The 18,013-nt window shown below is 41.9% G+C and overlaps 1 protein-coding gene across 3 annotated transcripts in view; it reads left to right on the top strand.

Moving 5' to 3' along the window:
* ZHX3 (zinc fingers and homeoboxes 3) overlaps nt 1-18,013 on the top strand; it is a 52,285-nt gene that overhangs the window by 21,438 nt on the left and 12,834 nt on the right. Inside the window, exon 2 of one of the 3 annotated variants that reach the window (XM_035122999.2) lies at nt 4,723-4,829. The exons of 1 other annotated variant lie outside the window; for it this stretch is intronic. The gene's annotated coding sequence lies outside the window, so the exon portion shown is untranslated. Of the gene's footprint in view, nt 1-3,087; nt 4,830-18,013 lie in introns of those variants that run through there. One more of the 3 variants, XM_060277272.1, reaches the window with a different exon arrangement.

Genomic DNA, 18,013 nt, shown 5'->3' with positions numbered 1-18,013 from the left:
GTGAACAGTCAGAAGTGGTCCATTTTATGATTGGGTTTCTGTCCTCCTCTCCCTCCCCTGCCCCCGAAGCCCCCCCCTGCCACCAGGGAGCTCCAGTGAACCAGGGCAGTACGCAGGAGTTCATCCATCCAACCATCTATTGTCATACCAAAAAAAAAGAAAATACAAAAAGAGAAAAAGAGAAAAAAGAGAAGAAAAAAAAAGACAAAAAGGAAAAAAGACAAAAAAAAATAATTCATCATAATTGTTAAATTCATAATTGTTAAACCATATTTTGTGGGCTTCCCCACCCTCCCCCCTTCCCCGGTTTTCCTCCCTTATTTATCATCTTCAACAGTTTCATAGTTCATATTTTATAACATACACCTTTATATCTTGTACCACTTTTAAACTAACTATTATCATTTTCGCCTATTGTCCAATCACTGAGAAATCAAACTCCCATTTTTTCTTCCCGTGCCTAATTTTTACCCCTCTATAGGCCTCCATATTTTCACCTTTTTCCAGAATCAATTCACTTTTTAAACCTATAATTATTCCCAAACTAACCTTACACCCCCCCGAGTACTGGCTCCACCCCACCAATCCAGCAAGTTCCATAGTCAGCAGTCCAGTTATAGTCCTATTAACCCATCCTTACAATCACAACTTCACTTTCCCTTCACCCCACCCCCTGTTTACAGTCTTTTGCCATCCAGGCCTCCATATCAGACCCCTGAGCTTCTTCTCTTCTCTGCTTAATTTTTCCTTCTTCCCTGTGGTCGTTCTGGAGTTCCAGTAAGTCCAATCGTGCCCCCCTCGAAGGGGAGGCACTCCATCCAACTTTTTGTAGAGTAAAATCATCATTTTTTTCGTGATGGGCTTCATTTTGTGTTAAGTCATCACAGTCCTCATCATTGTCATTCTCACATTCGTCTTCTTCAGTTTCAAAAGCTTCATCTTCTAAGAAATCATATTCTGCCATCATCATCTGGAATTGTTGCTGTAACACTTGCCGTTGTGTCTCCTCTTGACATAGTTCTATTCTTGCTTCCCACATTAAGGTCAAAACAGTCCGCTGAAACTCAGGCGGGTACCTTTTTGTTGACATAGTTCAGTCCTGTCAAGGTCAAAACTTGTCACATGGGGTGGAATATAATCACAGTCTATTTTCTCGACTCCATTTTAACAAGCTGGCTGCATTCTTAAAAATAAAGTTCGAACTCACATTTCAAAAGTATATAAACCAAAAAAGAATTTCCAAAAAGTCCAGAGATAAAGATAGAAATAGAATTTAACTATAAATCCTGATCAACTCACTGGATTGTCTGGGCTGCCGGCTCCCGAGGAACAGAAAGGTCTTTCTTAGTCTTAACTTCTTTCTGCAGGGCAATCACAACCACAGTCTCTCTCCCCTTTTACCCTGCATTTAGGGGAGATTCTCTTTGATGCCTTTGAGGAATCCTTTTAAGTTGAAATCTTCTGTTTACGGCTTCGGGTTTCTGTTTACTGTCTCTTATGTTACCGTAGGGGGGGGGTGGCTTCCTCTTTTCCCCTCTCTCCCAGGTCCAAATTGTTGCCTTAATTTACATTCCAAAGAATCCAAATTACTCACAGTCTATTCATTTGCTGAATGTTCTTTGAAGAATTGGCCACCTCCACTTCCCAGACTCGCAGCTTCGCACTCTCAGAGCAGCAGTGTCAGCCTGTCCGCCGCGGTTCACCTCCTCGCTCTCGGGGGCTTAAACAAAGCCGATCCGGGGAGGAGAGAGCCCGCTTTTGGCGCCGCCAGGCAAAATCTGTCCCCAAAAAGCTCGATTTGGGGCTTTTAAGGAGGTTTCGCTTCGCTGGAACGATTCCCTCCACCTCTGAAGCGCCGAGGTCCGCTCCGCTGTGCGGACCCCCGTCTGAGCAAGATGGCGTGGTCAACCGGAAGCCGGAAAGACACCTTTCTTGAGCCATTTCCAACACCCTACTGCTTCTCACAATGTGTGTTCCAGTTACACAGTATAGCACATAGCTGGCAGCATGGGGGGCTGTTGCCTGGATGTCTGTACTTATTAGGGATGGGCAAAAGTGTTGGTTTCTGTTTCTCTCCATTTGTCATTTTTCGAATCTTAAGATTAGTTCTCCACATCAATCATTTTGTTTGTTTGTTTAAAAGGGGTGCTCATGATAATTTGTCTGCAAAATTTGCCTAACGTGCACATTTAAAATGTAATTTTACCCAATATGCACGTTTTTGCAAGCACTTTTCACTAATATGCATTTTTGTAAGTTGTTTTCACTAATGTGCATTTTATAGATGGTTTACCCTAGCAGATGCATTTTTGAACATACTACTCGGGTGATGATCTGAGTTGTGAAATTCGAAGAAGTGCAACTTTTGGAGGATGGCTTTGTTTTGGTTTGCATATTGTCTTTTAATGTGAACTGATTTGAATTTCTCTGCCATCCCTGCCTCTTAGTGACACAACTAAGAACCTCTCATTTCCTACAAGGACATCTGGTGTCCATTGTCAATTAAGAGGTTTAACTTTTAAAATTTGTACAGATGTAAGTTTTATTACGGCAACTGCAGCTTGTGCGCAGTCACTGGAAGTACTTGAAACCACTGCAACAGTCCTTTAGCCCATCAATTTTTCCAACAAGAGGCAAAGCATGAGTATCATGTGTTGCTGTTTGAACAGAAGCGACATGATGCTGAAAATAAGTAAGACTGGGTGTGGTTGGTGCTTGGATGGGAGAATTTCTAAGAAGTTGACTTATACTGAGTCTACAACAATAATAAACTAGGCAGACCAGTTGCCTCGGGAATGAGAATCCTATGCAAACTTCCCCATGCTCTTGGACTCCAGCTCCCAGCAGCCCCTGACATCATGGCCAGTAGTTAGGGATGATGGGAACTGTAGTCTAGGAACATCTGGAGAGCCATATATTCCCAGGATTGACTAGTGCAGAATGGAGAAATCATTGAGTTAGCTGACATGGACACCACTGCAGGACTGGGGCAGGGCAGGGTTATAAAGAGATTGGAGTTGCAAAGATGCACCAACAGAGCCAGCTCCTGCTGGTGAATTTGCACAGCCCTGACCAGACTGCCACCCTGCCGCAGCCCAGCCCTGTCCAGGTAAGCTGCAGCGACTGTGGTGCTGAGAGGGAAGCCCCTCCCCACAACACTGACTGTCACTGCAGGTTCCTCATTCCTGGCAGCAAATATACAGGTTTTCAAACAAGAATCTTTCCCAGTCCCTTTCTTCAACCTTTAGAATGGACAAAAATCTCAATATTCTGGCAGGTGTATTAATTTTGGAAGTTTGAAGTAAAGCTAAAACAAAAACAATTTTTTTCCCTTCCAATAGCACCTTAGAGACCAACTAAGTTTTCTTTGGTATGAGCTTTTGTGTGCATGCACACTTCTTCAGATCAGATCAAGCTGGTTGTTTTCTTCTTTTCATTTTATTACATCGTGGATTTTTCTGAAAAGAAATTAATTTATCTTAAAGGTTTCTTTCCCTGTATTGTGTGCATTCTTTTGTGTGTGAGAGTTTTACATTTGGTTATACATCTGTCTTTGAGTTTAGCCTCAATCTTTTAAAGGAAACTGTTTTAAGCAATTTACCAGTTCTGAACAGATAGAATTGACTTGCCACTTTGAAGAGGGGAAGCCTATAGTGGAAAGTCAAGCGGAAGACCTATATATAGCCATTGGTTGTAACGGTGTTGGTTTGGTGGTTGTGATTGCTTCTCTAAACAATTTCCTGGCTAGTTGATTGTGGCATATGGAACCTTTAGCACACAGATGACACTGTGCTGCTGCTGATCAGTATCTGAGTGATTAATGCTTATTCATTTTAATTTTTTCTGGATGCTCCCAAATGAATTATCTGTGAAAGGTAATGGGCCATCATGGTAAAATGAAACTCCAGTAGTCTTCATTCACAACCATAGTTTAGCACTACATGGATGAGATTCCACATTCCCCCTACATAGGAACATAGGTAGCTGCCATGTACCAAGTCAGAACCATTCTAACTTAGAATTGTCTACACTGACTGGCAGCAGATCTTTATGGTTTCCAGTGGGACATTCCCAGCCCTACCTGGAGAAGACTTATACTGAGTTTAGTTTTGCTTTCAAATAAAATTGGCTTAGTGTTAGGGATTGCAGTTTACAACATGGGTTATGAATATGGCCTGTTTGTTGTACTCAGGATTGCTTGCTACTGTGGGTCTAAAGGTATTTACTAACAATATCATTCATAATGGATAGTTGCAAGGAAAAAAAAACTATTGGTCATGCCATGATAAAAAGATGGATTCCTGGAGGCTGCAGTAGGGGAAAAAAGAGGAGGACAGAACCTCAGAACGGATGAAACAAACTCTGATTCTTAGGCTAGGATGCTTCTCTTTCTCTTTCTCTTTTTAATATGCTGGGATTTGTGTTTTTTATTGAAGCATTCTTTCTTCTCCCACCTCCAGTATCCTGAAGTGATGCAGTCCCAACCAGGAGGGCTAGACTGCATGCTTCTGTAAAAAAAATAGATTTGTCTGCCTCAAAGTATCCTATGAATGAATATTCCAAGGGGCTGCAGGGATGTGCCTGATTTTTTCAAACATATTTTATCCTGAGGGTCTTGGTGGTTCATTTCAGTTTCATTGAAATTGGCAGAACTTAGTGCATGCTCTTAAAAAGTTGCCTATAAATTTACTGATGCAATCACGGTCTCTTTAATACTTCCAGGGCTAAATCGGGATTGGAGCTGTCAGGACAAAATATCTTATGATGCCTAAAAGGAAAGAGAAGGAAATGCAAAGTGATGCATTAAGAAAACATTGACGTTTTTTCAGGTATGCATTGGTCTTGGTGTTTTTTTACTTTTTACTCATACATAGGGGTCATTGCAGCCTTTTAATGTAAAGGTCATGTATGCCAGTGATGCAGCAGTAAAGACTTTGGAGCATGAGCTCATTATGACACCAGCCCTATAGCCATGCCCCTAAGGAGAGTTCAAAAATGTAGGCCACGGTGTATGCATACCCACATCACAGCAGCACTATAGCATAATGCCCAGTCTCAGCTGCAGTCATAGACTTAGCATGGATATGTAAGCATCAAGGGTTCCTGGAGAGGCGATCACAGCCACTGTACTCCTTCCCTGGAACTTCTGCTGCTGCATTGCTGTGATCTCAGCCATGATTTGGCTTAGTATGTTGCCCAAACCTGGGCTCATGATTTGTCTCTTCCAGGCAAACTATGAGCTGTAAATCCAAAAATCAAACATGGTTTGGTTGAGTGTTGTATCAGTTCATAGAAGGGAGCATAGCTGTCAATTCCCTGGGTGCCTGAGCATCAACAAAATTCCCTATGAAGGGGCTGGGCACCCACAAATTTCGGTGCCAGGGCCATGCATGTTGCATGGCAACCACGGCCCTAGGCACCCATGGTTGTGTGGCCAAGCTGGCACTCCTGGAAGAGAGAGATATAGCCTTCGTCTAGGAGTGTGAGAGAAATTCATTTCAGTTTGCATTTAAATGCAGTTCACACTTTCTGAAAAAAGATGCAAACTGAAATGCAACCGTCCTTCAAAATTCACATTTTTCTGAATTTTGCAGTGTAGTTCTGCAGCTTTAAAAAGAAGTGTACTAAAATGCACAAACCAGGGTAAAAATGTGCATAAAAATGCATCAGTGGAAATAACATACAAAAATACAGTGGAACCTCTATTTGCAACCATAATCTGTTCCGGAAGTCCGTCCGGAGGTCGAAACGGGTTGCTGGGAGAGGCGCCATTGTGCACAAGTGCGGGCGGCGACTGCCCACTCCTGCGCATGCGCAAACGGTGGCAAACCCGCTGGTTACTTCTTGGAATGACTGTAAGAAGAGGCGGTGGTAAGTAGAGATTAGACTGTACGGGTAAAATTGGCTTTCAAAAATGTGTATATTGAATAGAAAGATGTGTACATTAGGGAAATTTACTCAGAATGCTAAAGAATTTTTCTGAGGATTTTTTTAGAATTGCAAAATGATGTGGATATGTGGCAAAGCAAATTTAAACTAGGGACAATGAGAAATGGAGTGAACCAAAATTGACAGTTCCTTGCATCCCTGGTTGGAGGACAGAGCTATATATACCAAGTGACCTACCTGCTCAACTGCTGGAGAACTGGAAAAAAACATGAACACTAAAGTACTGTATCCTGCCGTGCACAAGCTGCCATTTCAGATGCCAGTCAGGCTCATTTGAACTGTTTAAAACAGACTGTTGGATAACTGTGTTAGTTTCTAACATAAATTTAATGTAAAGAACAGACAGTTAAATGTCTTTTTAAACAGCACAGCAAAGGTTATTGCCAGTAAAGGAATGAACACAGCATGTTCTATATTCCAACCCTCCCACCCTCAGCCAAACTCACAATGCTGGCAATTGCAGCTCCTGCAGATGATAGCATCGTTCCTTCTATGGAAAAAGTGCAGGAGATGTCCTCCCCTTTGCTGCACCAGTGAAATATACTATACTACACAAGTGAAATGCACACAAATATTGCAGTATATCAGCGTTCATGCTATATGTGATCCCCCCTCCCTTTTATAGTGGGTATATTCCAATATTTGAGAATTATTATTATGTAATGAGAGAATCTCCACGTATTTCATCTAAAGTTATCAACTAGCTGAAAATTAGGCTGCTGCTTTTGCTGTTGTTGTGCCCCCTGCTATGTCTCCTCGCCTTTAACTCACCCTCAGACAAGTCATGGGACTGGAGGGGGGGAGGAGGAGAGTTGAATGGAAAGGAGAGAAAGTATCTGAAACTGGTAAATGTGATGCTGCCTATTTCCCCTTCTTTCCTCTCCTGTACAAAGGTAATTTCTCCTTTTAAGATGCACTGGAGGAACCTCAGTTATGAAATTATCTTCCTGGGAAAATATGAACAGGCTCTGTCTCTCCCCCACCTCCCATTTTTGATAGTATTTGAAGGTGTTGGTTTTTTATTTTAAAGGTTACAGGTAGGTAGCCGTGTTGGTCTGGATCGAAGTAAAATAAAAAAATTCCTTCAGTAGCACCTTAAAGACCAACTAAGTTTTTATTTTGGTATGAGCTTTCGTGTGCATGCACACCTCTGAAGAAGTGTGCATGCACACGAAAGCTCATACCAAAATAAAAACTTAGTTGGTCTTTAAGGTGCTACTGAAGGAATTTTTTTATTTTAAAAAAATCAGAAGATGTTTTATGCACTTAGTAAAAGGTAAAGGTAAAGGACCCCTGACAGTTAGGTAAGTCCAGTCGCAAACGACTCTGGGATTGCGACGCTCATCTTGCTTTACTGGCCTAGGGAGCTGACGTTTGTCTGCAGACAGTTTTTCCGGGTCGTGTGGCCAGTGCACAGAAACGCCGTTTACCTTCCCACCGGAGTGGCGCCTATTTATCTACTTGCACTTTGACGTGCTTTTGAACTGCTAGGTGGGCAGGAGCTGGGACCGAGCAACGGAAGTTCACCCCATTGCGGGGATTCGAACCACCAACCTTTCAATCAGCAAGCACTAGGCTCAGTGATTTAGGCCACAGCGCCACCCGCATCCCGCTTTTATGCACTTAACCTGAGAATAAACAACATTGAATCCAGTGGGACTCACTTCTGAGTAAACAAGCTTAGAATTGCAGAGCATGCCTGCTGCTTTTTTGGGGGTATGTGATTTTTCTTGCCCACTAAATGCTTCAAATGTGTTTATATTGTATTTCCCCCCCCCCAATTATCTTTGGTTTATTTTAATGGTTTTTTACTTGGGATTCTGGTTATAGTATTTCCAAAGGGAAAGCTCCAGTTTATCATTTAATCTACCACCTGTGTGAATCATCGACAGAAAGACTGCTCAAGGTCATAGCGGTGGTGCAAAAATCAACTTAGAAGCTGCAGCTGCATCGTCTTCCAGCATGTACACCTTCTAGTGCTGAGGAAAACAGGCCCTAGGCTTTGATTGGCTAAAGGGAAATATAGCAATCTACCCTCCTGTGTCTAGGCCTTTTGGTATATAAAAAACCTGGCCATTGACTTGGTTTTGGAGCCACATTCAGATGAAGGATCATGTTGCTATGTAACCGTGTTTGTCTGGATGCAGTTTGCTGGTGCTCCTGTGACTGTAATGGTTGGCGTTAGGATGAGGCAAGTAGTTTTGGTCTGTACCTGAAATTTTGAAAGGGTCTTTCTTTTCTTAAACCAGAACTTTAGTATAAAAGGGTTGTCTTTGCTGTCTCTTAATAAAGCATTTGTCTTTATTGGTGTGGCTTCTTACTATAAGCTCTGGCACCTGCCTGCTTTGCTTGGTCATCGCTACTGAGTACCTTGGGGGCTTGGAAGGCAAGGAGTGGATCATTGTCTATTGCCTGGCTGAATCCCGGCAAAGGGTGTCTGCAAACAGATCTGAGTGTTCCCTGACTCAGATTGGGGCGCGGGGCTTTTCAAGGCTGGTGGCAGTACTAACAGGCAGGGTTGGTTTTCCCTGGGCATTATTTGGTTATCTAACTCCCTCCCCAAGCAGCCTCCAAATCTTACAGATGCAGTGGTTGCATTTTGGGATTCTGTATGGCTTGATATTGTATCTCTGCTACACTCCCATCTGACACTTCCTGTCTTGTTGTGTGTTTCTCTTATGGGAAAAGAAATCCTCGCTTCAGGTGCAAACAGTCTTGGGTGACCTCCAGCTACACACCTGCACTTTCATTTGTTTTATATCAGTTGTTTGCATTCAGCATTAAGCCCTTCCAAGGATATGTCTGCTGTGGGAAGCAAAATTTACCGGCAAAAGCTGCAAATCCCTGCTCAGCCATGAAACACACTGGCTGAGCTTGGGCCAGCCACTGCCCCTCAGTCTAACCTTTCTCACAGGGTTGTTGTGAGGATAAAATGGAGAGGAGGAGAACTACATATGTACAGCACCTTGAGCTCCTCAGAGGAAAGGTGGTATATAAATGCAATGAGTAAATAACAACTTTTTTCCAGTAGACAAGTTGCTTGTTAGGAGAGGGAGCTTCTTCAGAGAGCAAGCTTCCCATATTGCATAAGAAATTAGGTACTGTATGCTCATTTTACACTGAGTGAGCAAGGTAAGCCAAATGAATGAGATCACCTAGCAAAAGAAGGTTGTATTCAGTGCAGTGTTATGTGAACTTTACGTCAGTGCAAGGATTTCTGCTTGCACAGTGGACCTCTCCCCCGGTGCAACCTCTAAAGCTGTTCTAGGGGTTTTCCCAACCCTCTGGGGCAGATTGGTAAAAGGTATGGAGGGAGGAGAGCGGGGAAGTCCCATTGCACAAGCAGACATTATTGTGCTCATTGGATATGGTAGTTGCATGCCACCCAAAGACTCTTAAAACAATACCCTTTTCACACTTTAGATTAGATCAGATTTATTTACGGTTCCAGAACCAGCCTTTACAGCCAAAAAATACTTCTTAATTATTATTATTATTATTTTTCATATACATGTAAATCTGTGCAATGCTTGTCCATCTGTGCTGACTGTATAGCACATGTCCCATCTATTCCCCTGATATTGGAAGCATGTGTCTCCATGGTTTTCTTCTGAATATTGTATATTTACTATAGTTTATAAAACCTGACTTAGTGTCACATTGATGCAATATCCGCGCTCCCCCTCCACACACCTGTGCTTTTCTCTTCCAGCTCAAGGGGGATGAGAGAACAACTGGTATCTTAGAAAAAAATAGAGTTAACTTCATGCGCTGTTTTTAAAAAACCAAGAAGCTGATAGCTGAAGCACCCAAGCTATTCCTTCCCAATATTCAGCATGTTCTGAATAATGGAGCATGACTCTTAGCATCATCCCATATTCTCAGGACTTGAGTAAATGAACTTACTGTTGTACATGTTGGAAGTTGACTTTGTTTCTCGTAAGGTAATACTCAGTTTTATCACTGCTTGTGATTTACGGAGAGTAGCTCATTGCCAGAGTTCATTAAATCCCAAGCGGGAGATGAGAGCAATGGCAAAGAATATTCGGCCCCACTGGACAGAACCAACCCATTCAAAACTCTCAGGTTCCTTAAAATCTCCCCAGCTTGAGGCAGGCACACATCTCAGCCCCAGAAAGAAGCATGTATAGCTGAAACTGGGATTAAATTATCTTTTCTATGCCATGCTGATCTTCCACAAACCAGCAAATGCTTTAAGGTTCACAGGTGATACTTTTCTTGTTCTGCCTCAATAGCTATTCTGAAAAAAGGGGGTACAGTTGTTCCCCCTCTCAATTCTCTTTGCTGTCTGCAACACATGCTGGAGCATATACCCGTTGTTTGGCTTGACCCCTTCTGACCTTTTGTATCTTGGCACTGGAAATGCACTAGGTCTTTGGCAGAATGCTGTCAAAAGTAGAGGGGGGACTCTTTTGTTAACACAGTGCCAAATCCTGCTTCAACATGGAACAGTTTGTTCTGCTAAAAGAATGAGCCAGTTCAGTGAGCAGAACAACTCAGAGCTGCAAACCAGCATATTCAGAAAGCTGAAAAAGTGTTCGGCTCCAATGAAGTTGCATTGAAACCAAGCTCTTAAGAAAAAGAGGGGGAAATAATTGATATTTTCTAAGAGGACAGTTCTCTCCCTCCCCCAATTAGATTTGACATAGTCATTTCAGCTAACTGTAGCATGAAATACAACAGAAATAAGTTGTGCATGCATTCAGAATAAGAACGGGCTCTTTTGTTTTTCCCCATCTCAACATTTTGCAGAAAGTATTCAAACTTTTCTAACTTGGGTATACCAGACATTCCGCTTCAAACCTCTGTGGTGTGATATATACAAAGCGGGTGCAGTTAATGAATGCCCACTAATAATTGGTATGTGTAATTTGCATTTAAAATGTGACTAATTTCCATGAATGTGGCGGATGCTAGGATTTGGCAATGAATGCCCCTGTTGCCTCATGTGAAATTTCTGGCATGGAGAATGCAAATTAAAAGATCTTAAGTTGGCTATGAAGTTCTAGCCCAAAATTCTTTCTTCTGAACTCACTAAGCTTCTTGTGCATCTCCACAGAAGGAATTAGTTTTAATGCTGCTATCAAGATTTTCCTCTCATTTGATCAGTGTTATAAAAGCCTGCCGCTACCTGAGTCACCTGGATTTTTGCTATTGCTTATCTTCAATGTTCTGAAACTTGAAACTGATTGTGAGCAAAGAAAAGTATCACAGCAGATTTTTTTTTTAAGGGAGGGTGGGTGGGAGACAGCAATAAGAGGTGCAGAGCACTTGTTCAGAGAGTGTTTGTTAACCTAAGCTTTGTAACCCTGTACCTGGTTGTAGGTTGGAAGGGCGAATTACCAAATCAAATGCCAATAGCAAAAGGTATAGAATACTGTAAGCAGTGGTGAAGTTTTGAGATAAAAGTTGGATGGAGGGAAAGAACATTGGGTCTACCCCAATTCCCGAGAGCCTCTGCATTAAAACAGTACTTGTTCCAAACCAGAAGTTGCATCAAAGTTGCCTTTCAGAAACCACAGGAGGGAAGAGTGCTCTAGCATTTAGGTCCTGCTTACATAGGCATCTGATTGGCCGGTGAGAACAGGATGCTGGACCACTGAACCAGTTGCATCCTCCAAACCAACCTCAAGGGTAGTCCCACAGAGAGATGCAATCACAGATCTAGGCAAATGGAAGAAAACTGAAATATAGCAGGAAATTTGCTACTTTCATATTGTGCTCTACAAAGAAATGATTTAATGAGAGCAAATAGATGCGAGCGGCTCCTTAATATTTATGCTGCATGGCCCAATTGGACAAAACGCATCTCTCAACAGTTTGATCCAGATTGAAAAAATAAACAAATCTCCGTTCTGCCCTGGTTTGGGAAATGAATGCGATCATTCACACAACTGGTCTTTCTGTGCCCATAAACCATCCAAGCGTTTTGAAAGCCAGGCAACAAAGCACAATTGAAGGATGGGCACAATAGAGCCATTCTTGATACTGATGCAAACTACGTGGGGCTGTTTTACAGATTAAAATGGCAGCAGTTCCAGTGTTTACATTTTGATAGTATTATACAAACATTCTTTCTTTCTTTCTTCTTAGTGGGTGATTTGCTTGTTTTGGGTGGGCCCCCTGATTAGCAGCCCAAGTGCTCAGGGCTCCCACCATATTTTTCAGTAATCCTTAAAAAAGCAAATATATGCCGGTATTACTGCCCCCATTTCACAGAGAGAAGGCTGAGGGAGGCCACGTGTACCATGAGTTTTTAACAGAGCTGGGAGGAATTGCCTGCACACAGCAATCATATCACATACATTGGCTCCTTTAAATGGTTGTAATGGTGACATAGCAGAAGAAGTATGTTTTATAGAGTAAATACATCTTTTTTTCAATGTCTTTCTCTCTCCCCCCCCCCACATCTCAAGGTGAGCTTGAAATGAGTGTAATTTGGAAATTGGTCCCTCATCTCTTTTTGCATTGCAGAGCATCATAGAACTGTAGAGTTGGAAGGGACCCCAAGGGTCATCTAGTCCAACACCCTGAAAGGCAGGAATTTCAACACACAGCCATCCAATTTGAAACCATACCAGACAAAAAAATGTTCTATCAGTTTTGCTGCACCAGCTTTTAGAGATGAAGATAATCCAGAACTCTAGTAAACCTCAGATTTTTATCAACCAATATCAAATGGAAATCATGCTTTTGAGCCAGTGCAGGATATTCTCTGATTCTTTCTATAGAATATACAGCTTACTTGTTAGTGTGCTTCTCCCCAAAGGACATGGGTCTAATGTTGTGGTGTGACTCTCTTGAAACATGTGAATGTTGTGGTGATTCTTGCAAGTAACCTGCTCAGGTCCTGAGATTCGAACCCAGCTCCTTGCCGAAGTTCCATTTGCACTGGGCTGACCCATCTGTTGGTCCACTGGAACAACCAGGCTGTTCCTCTGTTTGCAGTGCTTGCTTTTGTCATATGAAGAAGAGCAGACAAATAGTTGTCTACTGCAGGAAGGTGTTGCTTTTAGGAATGTACATAGCCTCCAAAATTCACCTAGTATCTGCACTGCTTGTTTTGTTTTTTTAATCTGATCTGCTTCTTAGCCACTTTGTCCCTTTCAACCTGTAATTCAGGTTCTGAGATGCTCTTAATGAACTGAAGGTTCATAACTTTATGAAGTGTGTTCCGCATTCACTCTTATGGGGTATCTAAAAATTGCAGTTCAGTTAGGCTCGCCACTTGATTGCTTATTCCTCCTGCTTCTCTCCTGATGTAATTTCTCGATTCTTCAAACTGGAAGCCCTTAGCTCTCTGAGAGCAGATAAAATGTTTGAACAAAGAAGGAGCTGTCGCCATATAGGAGATTGTCCAAGCTTGTGTTGTGTTGTTAGGCCTTAGTTTGCTCATCAACATTATTATTTTTCAGTTTAGTTTTTGGCCTGAAACAATGTTAAGATTCCAGCCCTTCACCACCTGATCACCCTGGCAGCATGTTCAGTTGGTAGATCAAGGGATAATTAAGTTGAGTGGTGGAACAGCTGCACAACAGTTTGGCAAGAGCCGAATACCAATGCAAGAGAAATGTTATTGCCTTACTTGCTAGAAGCATCCTCAGATGTCTGGATGTAAGTGTGCAAAGCTGCATCTCTTGCCCATGATTGGTCTCCCCTTCTTAGTACTTAATATTTGAGCTCCTACATAGGGCCCAGAGCAAATCTTCAGGCATTGCAGAAATATTGTAGTAAGAGTAATGAATAAGGACACAGAAGTGGATTCTTATTTAAAAGTTTCGAGTCTTTGAAAGTGGCGCAGTCTGTGTAGAATTTCTACAGTCTCCATATTCTTAAAAGCAAGAAAATTGATGAAGAAACTTTGTGAAATGCACTTGGATGAAAAAATCCTTTACCTATCTTCCCTCTGCAAAGCACAGTTTCAGAGGATTATTGGACGTGTTCTAGCATACTCAGTTTATGTGGGTTGGTGACAGCTGAACAGGTGTGCCAGTGGCTCCAGGTAAATTGGAAGCTTCTCCTGAAGTGCACCCCCAAATCTTTGTAATATAAAGATTCATGAGCAGATAAATCAATGTGGAAATGGTTCTCTGCTGTTAATGGTTCTCTGTATTAGCAAACAGTGATCCAACCAGCTCGGAGACATGTTTATCAATGCTGTGATCTAAAGATGCATATGTGCCAAGTTTGCATGTGCACCAGGCCTTTCCACTTTCAAACCTGGGTGCAGGTGATAGGAAACGTCTGAGGACATTCCATGTCTTAGGGCTGCAGTTTGAAGCCTCAACCCGACCTCTTAAATTATGCCATTCCCCCACTTAATCTAGTTGTGCTGCTGTGTTTATCTTTGTTCTAGTCTGTGAATTTTGTTGGGGGTTTTTTGCAGGTGGTTTTTTTTTAATGTTGTCATAAGTTGCCTTGGGATTTTTTTAATGACATGAAAGCATTTGTGTCAAAATTATGACTCATTTAGCAGGCACCTGGAAAGTGTTTGTGTCCCTTTAATTGGATGTTGTTTGAAAGCAGCACTTCATCATAGTTTGTTTTTAAAAATTAAGGTTACAATGAATTTCTCGGCCCACATGCCTGCCTATATTTGTGTAATTATTATAATGTAATTATAACTTTAACCAGCTTGATACTGATAATTTATTTGATTTTATTTATTAGATTTATATACTGCCCTTCATCATAAGATCTCAGGGTGGTTCACAAGATAAAGATGCAAGGTAAAAGCAAAAATAAATAGTTAAAAGAAAAACAACAAAATAATAAACCCCCTCCCACAAACGCATTTAAAAGGCTGAAGAATGTGGCTTCCTTACCACCTCATGGGAGGGTACAATGCTAACCCACTCATACACAGTCTATATTTGGACATGCCTTCCATATAGTCCCAGCAGAAGTAAACTTTTCACAAGATATGGGTCCAGCTGTTTATGGATGCTGCAGGGAATCTGCCTTTGCCATCTGTGCCAGTTCCCACTAGCATGGCAATGAGTGTGCCAAGCAAGCTGTCACCAAAAGCTACCTGTGGATGCTGTTGGCACTGTACACCATTAGCTTCTGGGGTTATTACTTAGTACACATGCATCCATATTCGGAGGTCAGAGGACTTGATCACTCATGTCTTAACTGCTCTTAGCTTAATATTCTCCCACCCTAGTTGTGTAGGTAAACTGGTACGGAAAGCTCAATAAAAGGAAAGCCTTATTGAGTATTCAGTGGTCTTAAGAATCTATGCTCAAACATGGCACATGTTCAGTTTTGGTTGCTAAGCAAGCCTTGGGTGAGGATCACACTTTTAATCTTCTAAATGTAGACTTTGGCATTGACCAGACTGAATGTTTCGCATTAACAAGCCTGCCTTTATTAATTATATGAAAACAGGCCATTTACAAGCCAGCCAAAAAGGACTGGGGCGCTCTTACCTAGTGGTACTTATTTAAAACTTAATTACATTAATGTATAGATAAATTCTACTTACCCAGAGTTGTGCTTTCCTTAATAAGTGCTCAAGGCCATCAAAATAACTTGGGTAGCATCAGCTGTAAGACAGCCATGAGCTCTGTAGGGATGGTACATCTTAGAGGACCTCTAACATTGTTTCTTAAAAGATCTTATGGTACTTTACTTATACCCCCCCCCTTTCAACTTAGCTGTCTCAAAGTGTAACAGTTAGTAGGTGTGATGTTAAGTGGGTTTTAAAAAAATGAAATTTCAACCTTCCTAGAATATAAAGAAAATCATAGTACGCAATGGCTAACACCATCTGAACGTAACTGCTCTTGTTAAATAAGATTATTTTAGCGAGATTAGAATTTGGGACAGGATAGGGGCTGAAACTCCCTAACCCCAAAGCCTATATAAAAGTACAAACAACAACATTAAACATAAACTTTCTTTAAAACTAGGTAAAAATTGGAGGGGAAAAATATTAGGTAAGGTAAAGGTAAAGGACCCCAGGATGGTTAAGTTTAGTGAACAGTTAGTGAAATTGCCAAACTTAAAAATAAAGTAAGAAAGGTTTGAAATATTTCTGAGCAATTGTGATGCTTTTACTGTAGGAAAACAATATGTAATATAAATTGGCACTGGTTAAAGCAGTTTCAAGTTGTTTATTTTGGAGAAGAGGCCATAGGAAATGGATACAGCATTTTTTTTTACATGTGAAAGGTCCCAGATTCCTCCCTGCTGTGGAGAGCAGGGCCCAAACCAGTGGATTTAAGATACAAGAAAGGAGATTCCGACTAAACATCAGAAAGAACTTTCTGACTGTAAGAGCCGTTCAACAGTGGAATATACTCCCTTGTAAGGTGTTGGACTCTCCTTCCTTGGATGTTTTCAAGCAGAGGTTGGATGATCGTCTGTCATGGATGCTTTAGTGAAGATTCCTGCATTGTGGGGGGTTGGACTAGATGACCCTGGGGGGTCCATCCCAACTCTACAGTTCTATGATTCAACCCTTGGGACCTCCAGTTAAAAGGATCATAGCTTGCAAGTGATGAGGAGGAACTGTCTCCCTGATACACTGAAGAGCTGTTGTCATACAAGACCGTGCTGGAGCATATGGTGGTCTTGGCTCATTTTATGACAGCGTCACGCACTCGTGTTTAAATGAACAAATTCTGAAAATTTAGAAATTGAGCCTAACCTGTTGTTAGAAGTGTTGCTCCTGAGCTTGGCTCTTTCGCAACTTGTAAATACACGAGGCCCGTTTGCTTAGTAATCGAAGACATCCTGTGGTCTGCCCAGTACGCAACTCAAGTTGCAGATGCAAGTGTGCACCAGCCTTCTGCATAGTGCTTATATAACTGTTCTAGGGGGAAAAGAAATGTACAAACAGTCCCTTCAATTACATTTTGTCTGGTGTGTTGTCACTGTGCTTAAACTCCAGCTAACTTTACATGCGAGGGCCGAGCAAACATTAACTTTTTTCCTCTGGGAATAAGGTCAGGCTGCCACAGTATTCCAGATTTCGCCTTTTTAGTGGTTCAGCCGAATCAAAGCAGCTTTCCCTGCAGTTGTTCTGTAAATGACACACTCATCACTGCTTTTCATTGTGGAGATCCAGCCTTCATGAAGCGCTAAAGAACTTAAGGAATATTTAGTCAATCAGTAACTCTGGTTTAGCAAACTAGAATGTTATTTAATTCCTCTTTCTTTCTTTCTTTCTTTCTTTCTTTCTTTCTTTCTTTCTTTCACTGTGGGGCTCTCTTAAATCTTGCCACTTTACAACCCATATGGAGAAGACCCTTGACCACATCACAGGGTTATTTCGATCGGGGGTTTCAATCCCTTGCATTTCCAGTGAAAAAGAACCCAGAGTGGTAAGGCCAAGGGCCACTGTCTGGAATCTTGGAAAACATTCCAAGTAGACAGTAGTGGGTCAGTTTCTGCACAAGGTAGCTCTGTGTTTTTGTATATCTATCCCAACCATCAGAGTAATGGACCCTTTCCAAGTTGGAGTCATGTCTGAATTCCTGCACAGCTTGTTTGTGTGAAAGTGCCATAAGGGTCCGCTCTTCCTTTGCAAAGGTGCCTCTACCCACCACAAGGAGCATGGGTGATTGTCTTGCAGGAGGCGAAGTTTGGGAGAATTCTGGGGTGTATCCACTTTGCATCACCAAAAGTGATTCTCTTAAGGGTATAGAAACTGCATTATGTCTTTCTATTCTGAATACAGTCGAACCTCCATTTACGTAACCCTCTGGTTACGTAAACTTCGGGATGCGCACGCGGCAAACCCGGAAGTATTTTACTGGGTTTCGCCGCATGCGCAGAAGCGGTCCTCAGGTTGCGGAAACCTTGGGATTCGACCGGACCTCTGGAACGGATCCCGTCCACAACCAGAGGTACCACTGTACATGTATGAACATTGTGGGAATCGGGCAAAGCCCTCTTTAGTTATTCCTATGGATATATCCAGTGCAGTTTAATTATGTTCATGTCCATACAGTCTGGAAAAGGGGCTAGGGAAACCCTTTTTCTAATTTTCAGCTTGTGTATGTTGACTTTGCTCAGCTGTCAAGCATCTCCCCCC

Source organism: Zootoca vivipara, chromosome 7 (assembly GCF_963506605.1).
Source record: "Zootoca vivipara chromosome 7, rZooViv1.1, whole genome shotgun sequence".
Classification (NCBI taxonomy): Eukaryota; Metazoa; Chordata; class Lepidosauria; order Squamata; family Lacertidae; genus Zootoca; species Zootoca vivipara.
The sequence above is the reverse complement of the archived record's forward strand: the minus strand, read 5'-3'. Positions and strand labels throughout refer to the sequence as shown.